The sequence below is a fragment of the Aulonocara sp. 'chitande type north' Nkhata Bay genome, linkage group LG18 (genome assembly GCF_057382095.1).
Source record: "Aulonocara sp. 'chitande type north' Nkhata Bay isolate Kocher_YH1m ecotype deep benthic linkage group LG18, A_spYH_male_GT1.1, whole genome shotgun sequence".
Lineage (NCBI taxonomy): Eukaryota > Metazoa > Chordata > Actinopteri > Cichliformes > Cichlidae > Aulonocara > Aulonocara sp. 'chitande type north' Nkhata Bay.
The window spans coordinates 15,972,323-15,980,682 of NC_141361.1; positions in this window are offsets into that span (position 1 = coordinate 15,972,323).

Here is an 8,360-nt window from a genome sequence, read left to right on the forward strand (position 1 = left end):
CTGCTGAAGTTCATACTTTGGCTGCTGGGCTCGGGTCAGCTTTACATTAGCATGTAGGTATCTGTTAAGAGTGGAGGTTCTGTTAGCATTATAATGCAGTTGTTTCTGTCCTGGATGCAGTTTGCCGTCATGTTCTTGTCCTTTTGTGCAGTCAAAATAAAAATAATTTTAACACCGATCTGCCTGGCATTCAGATAACTGAAGAACCTTTGTAATGACATAACTGTAACTGCAACTGAATTTAGTACAGTAACGCGTTACATTACTGTGTTACTGATAAATGTCATGTGATTACAGTAAAGCATTTCTTTGTCACCCGACAAACTCAACACTGGTTTTCGGAGATTCACTACAGAATCATCTTAACCTAAAGAATTCCTTTTCATAATATTAATGCTATATCAGTTGATCAGTAATGCTTAGTGAAATTCATGTTTCAATAGCAAATGAACATATAGGTTTACAGGGGTGAAGAGAGTCTATAACCATGAATGTATAACAGCTGTACAACAAATTAACTAGCTAGTAGCTAAGGTGTTCTTGACTGACCTGGTCTCTGACTGGTGCATTTCTCCTCCAAATGTACTTTTTCTTGTTTTATGGATCATCTATCTATATAGTGGGTGCATGTTGACTGTCTTTCCCAGAGAGAGTAACAGAGAAAGAGGCTGCGAAGAGGCTGTGTTTGCTCACACAGAAGAGCAAACAGTCTCCACACATCCGTCACCCCTGAGAGGTCTGTCAACTCAATACTGCTTGCTACAATGTCACTGAACAAGCTGACAGTTCACAGCAGGGCTAAAATAACTATCAGGCCACCAGTGCTCCTGATGTGCAGTCTACCACTAACTGTAAATAAATAATCAGGCCTAAAGTTGTTTTGTCCTGAAAATAGACTGGCAGATTCTTAAAACCACCACATTGAATCCTCTCAGAAATATCTCAGTTACCCCTGGATGGATTGTCATAAAATTTGGTACAGGTATTTCTGCTTCCTATAAATAACCTCGATAGACCTTAAGGACCCAAAAATGTGATGATGAATCACTGCTGCTGTGGTGAGAGAAGGCCTCCAAATTTGCTCATCACCTGACCATTAACTGTTGACCGCAGGATGGTCTGAAGAATATAATAAAGAAAATCGTTATCTTCAAATGTCAGAGATTGAAATGTCACAGGAGCGGTAGCGTCTGGTTAGTTTATAGCTTTCCAGTACAGACAACAGAGGTCAGTCCTAATGGAAAAGTTCACAGAAGAACAGTTTATTGTTGCTTTTTAGATTCAACAAAAATGTAAGAACAGCCACTAACAGATCTGCCTTCTGTGTATCAGTGCAGCTGGTCATGATGACCTTGGTCCTTTTGGCAATAGGTTAACTGACAGGTGTATACCAACTCAAAATTTTAAGGAATGGGAAATAAAGTGGGAGGCAAAAACCCTTAAATATTTAGGTATAAATATAACCAAAAACTATGCCAAACTATATCAAAGTAACTATGGACATATAAATAACAGGATGAGGCAGGATATGGAAAGATGGAATACATATCTGTTAGGATTTAGTGACAGGATAAATGTGATAAAGATGAATATCTTACCACGATTGCTATATTTATTCCTCTCTCTTCCGATAAGCATACCTCAAACCCAATTCTCAGAATGGGATAAGTATATATCTAGATTTGTCTGGGAAGGCAAGCGGCCAAGGGTACTGTTAGATTTGTATTGTTGATTGTCATTTATGCTTAGAAATATTTACTTATATATGCTTAGAGTTTTGTAATTAGTTGTAGATTGGTAGAGGTTTTGATCCTTGATAGTCTGCAAACTTTGTGTGTATTAGACAGCACTTTGGGAGCATGAGAGGTCATACCGTGTCTTATTGTTTTATGGTAGGATTAACGTAGTTGCGTCTGTTCTAGTCTAAGTGCTCTTTGTTTAGATGAACTGCAGGACTTCCTCACCGTGTTATCTAGGATGAACCATCTAGGGGGAGGGGGAGGCTACCCTCTTCCTGACCAAGGTAAGGTACTCTTTGTGTGTATGTAGACGTCATATGTTAATGAACTTATGCATATTCATGTAACCTCAATAAAAGAACAGTGGTACGGGAGAACGGACGAGAGCAACTGGGGTCAAGCGAAGGAACGGTGCCTGTCCGGTTCTCTCCCGTGCACGAGAAACATGAAGAAGCTTGCCTACTTGTGTCTTGCTTTGCAGTGTAATTATATTGCCTTCAACGTTCCAGCGGATGGGTTCAAGCTACAAACCTATCAGGTACGATACACTACTTTACAGCTTACTAAGGAGAAAGGAGGAATGTCGCTTCCTAATTTAAAAGAATATTTTCGTGCTGCACAGATACGCCAGATAACATATGATTATGGGGCTCGCTGGAAGGATGTGGAGCTCTCCACACTCAATGTCCCAATTCAAACAAACATGGGTATGAAAAAGATCCCTGAATACGTAACTAAAGACCAAGATAGGAACCCGATAATATCCTTTACATTAAATGTCTGGTATGATACAGTAAAGGAGTTCAGGATTGGCAAAGAGCTTGGTTTGCTAAAATGGATAGCCTTCGATGAAGAATTTAGACCAGGAAAATTGGATCTTGGTTTTAAAAATTGGGATGAAAAGGGAATCACAGCAATTTGTTTATTAATCAAAAAAGGAGAAATTAAAAGTTTTGAAGAATTAAAACGGGAATACAACTTAAAAAACAAGGATTTCTACAGATACTTACAGGTGAGAGATTACTTTAATAAAAACATAAAAATAGAGGAAGACAAAATCCATCCTATTATAAAAATAATTATACTGGCATATAAAAGTGTTATTCCAAAAACAGTGTCTACCCTATACAAATGTTTGATGGAATCAAGACAGGAATCAACTGTATATGTTAAAGTAAAATGGGAAAGAGAGCTGAGTGAAGAAATCACTGAGAGGGTGTGGTATGAAACATGGAAAGAACATAAGAATACAACTCACTCATTGAGGTGGAGAGAATTCATCTGGAAAAATCAAATTCGCTATTTTATTACACCTAAGATTAAAAATAAACAAACCAATACATAACAACAATGTTGGAGGCTGCGTGGATGGGATGAACCAGACCATACACACATTTTCTGGAAATGCAGAAAAATTCACACTTTCTGGGTTAAAATTCACTCGGCTCTCTGTGATGTATTAGGTTATATAATTCCTAGAACCTGCCTTATTTTGTATCTAGGGTACTTGGAAGGTACTGTAGATGTAAAGGATCATTACCTGGCTAAGATTCTTCTTTTGGCAGCAAAGAAGGCCATCACCAAAAACTGGCTTGAGACAGAAACACCAGGAAAGCAGCAGTGAGTAGCAATTGTGGAGGACATTATGGAGATGGAGAACCTTACATATAAACTGAAATTAAAGGAAGAATGCTTTTTGAAGGACTGGGGAAAATGGTTGACGTACAACGGAAGGGGGAAAAAAAAGACTGAACTGAATGGAGATGGGCATACAAAAAAAAAAACAAAGTGAAATGAACGATGGAAATGTTTGACGCCACAGGCATGTTTCCTTTTTTTCTTTTGTTTTACTTTATCTTATTTTTCTAATTATTATTCTATATGTATTTATATTTTTATACATATATATATTTGTTTGTTTCTTTTTCTTTCTAATTTCACTGTCTTGAGTTTGTGACTCTCTTTGTATTCTGTTATTCTGAAGAAACTGTATGCGTAATGGACAGGTGAGTTGTTCAAATAAATAAAATAAAAAGTAAAAAAAAAGAAGAAAAAAAAAGTAAGTATTCAAGTTCAACATTCAACATATAAAAGGCCGAAAGCCAAAAAATAAATTATTGACCAGCATCCCTGCTGCCCGCCATTTGCCTGCCTGGCAGTCTGACCATGTCTGCAACTGACAAATAGCTCCTGTTAGGTTTTTGTGTGCTTTCCTTCAACTTAGAAACCTCACTTGTGTTCAAGCGCTTCCTCTGGCAGCAGCTTTTCAAGCAAGTAAACAGAAACATAATGTTGATCTGTAACATTATCCAGCCTGTAAAAGTGTTAAGCTGTTGACCAACCTTTCAATACAACACACGGTACTACATGATTAATAATATCACCTGGCTCAATGTGCGGCTCCCAGAGGAAATTAATTTCTGAATTGGAACACGTTACCCCAACGGTGAGGAAAAGCTTGTGAGGCTCGCGAGTTTCTATTTACCAACCTGTTTGTAGCCTCACCACTTCACATTAAACCGCAAATGTTGTAGAGCATAAAAATTATGTTAATGTCAAACTGACACAGCCATTATTTTCCTGCTATGCTGCCTGCTAAGTGGAGTCATATTGATGCCTAAATGACTTCTGAGGGCTCATTTTGTGAACAGAGGTAATTCACTACTCACAAGGGAAGACAGACAATCAATCAAATTTTCAAACTCCCCTTTGTGCCTGACTTCCGCTATCTTGACAACACAGTATAAGATCTGTAGAAGAATGAAAGCTGACAGATTGATTCGGCTGTTAAGCAGAAACTTCTTCCAAACAAGTATTTTCCCCCTATGTCTTCCCTCCTTAAAGTATAGCGACAAAAGCAACCAATGATTTCCTCCCGTTTCCTTTGTCATTTGATGACGCAGCATTTTCATAGTTTTTTTTTCTTATATACATGGCTTGGTGTGACTGAATGTGACGGTCTGGTTTTATGTGTGGAAAAATCCATTAAAAAAATCCATTTGGCTAAAGTCTAAAGAAAAGTATAACATGACAGGAGAGACCACATCAAGATATATGGGGAGCAATCAGACACATTCTTCAAATTAATACAAAATAAAATAAAAGTGTTAGTTCAACTCTTTTAATCCTGTTGCACTCTGGTACTTTAAAGTGATTTAGTGACTGGAGGGAAAAAAGTGTCACCAAACGTTTGTTCTGATGTGCCCAACTCATAATGTTTATATGCTTATATGAAACGTTTGAGGCTCATATTAAAAAAGTCCTTCTGATGACCTGATTAGAAAGCTGAAACTTCAAAATCAAGTCAGGTTTCTGTTCAAAAACAAGCAGTGCAGCTCTTCTGTGGTACTAGCAACACTTTTATCAAATGTGCCCTTGGATTTATTATTGGAGTCAGTCTCAGCGCCCAACAGTGTTTAGAGATATGATAAGATGACCTTCACTTAGCTCAAACAGAGCACCAGAGACTTCGCATTTATGTACCAAGTAGTCCTTTATAAAGAGTGTGTTATTGGTTATACTATTCATGCTCAAGCACTCAGTACCTGGGACATGCCTCATAGGTTTCAGGGCTCACTTAGGTTAAACAAATATGTCTCTTAGGAAATTCAAGGCTTCTTTTAAGTTTTATATTCTGAATTATTTTCATAAGGGTTCTCTGTTTACCTATAGTGGATGCAGAGAGACACAGTGAAGTGCATTCTCTTTGCAATATTTTGGAAGAAAGAGCACGAGATGCCGTTATGGACAAAGCAGAGACTTTAGTTACACCTGCGCCTGCTCTCGCCGTGCTTTTCGTGCAGCGTGAGACCAAACGTGGTCCTGCATGACAAATTACTGCTTGGATCTTATTACGGAGAAAAGTCAAAATCAATAGCAATCGCTCAAATTTATGGGCTGCATCGAGTTAAGCATCAGGTAGGTCAGAGCCTTTCTCGCAGTGGGATTTTGGAGAGAGGCATATCTTATTAGGATCACTGATCTCGAGTCTCTTTCCTGCCACCAGGATGAGTGTGGAGGTGCCATTTTTGAGCTCGTTCAAAAAGCTGGGGAGTTTTTCCATCATTGGAGGTCCTCACCCCTGTGGTACATGATGGGAAGGCAGCTGTAAATTTAAACCAACAGACAGCAAAAATATTTAAGGTAGAAGCTGTCAGAGATACCACTGAGCCAAGAGGGGCGTGACGCAGTTATCAGTGCGATGATCTCCTGAGAGAAACCTGTCATTCCTGAAGAGGGAGACAGAGAGTCAGAGTCACTGGAGGAAAGACGTTTGGTAGCAAAGCAGCAAATCACTGTGAGAAAAACTGAGAAAAAAGGATGTCTGACAGATGGCTAATGACCCGTGGTATGGTTTCTTGGCAGTGCTTCACGCTCTTTGGAAGAAAACTGTTGAGCATGTATCAAGTGTGTTTGTGAAGACAGAAAAATAGTGTTTCACTTGAATTGCAGCAGAAAAACATGTATGACTGTTGACACCACTGCTTCTGCTCTGGCCCCAAAAACCACATCAGATCATCCAGTGGGTGGGGGGCATGAGACGGGGCCTGGGATGTGTAATGGAGCAACTGGACACAAATGAGAGATTTGGGTCCTATATACTCAAGATTTTCATTCTCATGCAGAGATGGTGTTGTGAGTCATCTAAAATAAAGGATATATCAAAAAAGAAAGTCATACAACTCTCAGCAGCCTGGACACTGCAAAATAAATGCAACACATAAGCCCAAAATGTCTGAGGCTGCTCAGTGTGTGAGTCCCTGGAGTTGTCGTTGCACTTAAAGTCGTAACGTTAAAAATCTAAACCCGCAGCTCTCCTTTTCTTTATGTTTTTTCAGTCTTTCTTGCTCATATATGAAGTCGAATGATGACGGTGACTCAACACACCAAGCAGTCAGCTGAAGGTTGGAGGGGAAAATAATTGTCAGTGGTGGAAAGAGCGCCGAGGCAGATGGCTGTATACAAAGAGGCCTTTCTACCAGTGAGCAGAAGTGCCTCGCGTCACAACACTAGCAGGAAACCATACCAACACCAGCACCACCAACTTGCCCCTGGGACTTACTGTATGCGTGTGTGTGTGTGTATGTGGGAGAGAGATTGGTGAGGGGGCTGGAGGAACACTAGGAAAAAGGAGGGGAAAAGGAAATCAAGGAGCCTGGAATGTTTAATGAAACCAAATATCCTGCCTCTAGTCTAAAAATAAGTGGAGCAACGAGCACATAAATAAACAAAAAATATGTGTGTGTGTTTTGTCTGTTTGCGTGACGTATAGGCCCAGCAGTGAACTGTATTGATTTGCCTTGCTTATTTGAGCTGAAAACGAATATTGTTTGCCCCCCACTGCCCCCGTTATAGCACACACACATCAAGTGGTGTGCATAAAAGCATGTAGAGGGGAAAAGTCAATTTGATTACAGGAACTACTCGCTGCTGTATATGCAATTAAATGGTAGAGTGGGTGCAAGTAATTAAATAGTGAGCTGAAACTTTACTGCTGCATATTTTCTGCAGTGTTATTCTAAGAGTATGTGACTTCTAATAATTACTAATTAGTCAGAGAAACTATGTCTCCATTAAAGTTTTTCACATAAAATCTCTATAGCATTGCATGCCTGCCAAGCACAATATACATATATGGTTAAAATGATGCAGGTGCAGGAAGCCGCTCACTAAACTGCACACATTTCAACATTACATTTTTCTGTTTTTAAGAAATCGCAACCTGTGGCAGACCTCACTACTTCTAATAGTATCTAGGCTCATTACTTTGGAGTTTATTTGCTCGAGTTTCCACATATTTGCTCCTTCAGTGCAAAAAAATACAATCATAAAAACCGTGGATTATCGATAGTAATCATGACATTGTTTCCCAGTTTGGTCATTGAGGGCCAAGGTTTGGATTCAGGAAGCCTGAGAACGACTCAAATAACCTTAAGGAAGTTAAGCTTCTCCAGGTAGTGTTGATGTGTTTTTGTCTGAAGTCCTCTGTATGCCATAAATATGTATAACATTGCAGCTATTCTTGTGTCTTTGTATTCAGAGCAGAAGATGTCCTTAATGCTTCACTGATTTGCCTTCTGCCTGATTGCTTGGATGTCAAGCAAAGTGCAGTAGCCCCATGCTGTAATAACATAAAAGTTTACGTCAGTCTTAGCTTGAATTCCTTGTTTGCACTGACCAATTGTTGGTAATTTAGGGTAACACTGGTGTAGTAGAGAATTGGCCGATTTTCTGCATACTCGGTCCAGGACGATGATTAGCCACTAAGTCTCACAAGTAACAGAGAATGAGCCGGTCCATGTCATGCCTGCACATGCAGTTGCACAATAGTGGGCTGGGGTCCCCTGGTGGGAGGAAGTGAGCTGCAGCAATTCAACAGCAATTCAGCTTGAAATTACTTACAGTTACATATTTATATATATTTAGTTTGCGATGTTACTCATTACTTTGAACTAGCTTTACAGATCTTGTACTGAAGTTTGTGTCCCAGTGGCGGATGGGTCACACATCGTCTTTAACACGTTGCACATGACTGGGTAGCAATTTATAACCAACAGCTTGTGTTGTTTATGTTTTTTAAATAGAAGTAAATACAAAACTCAATTTTGTATTTAGAGTTTA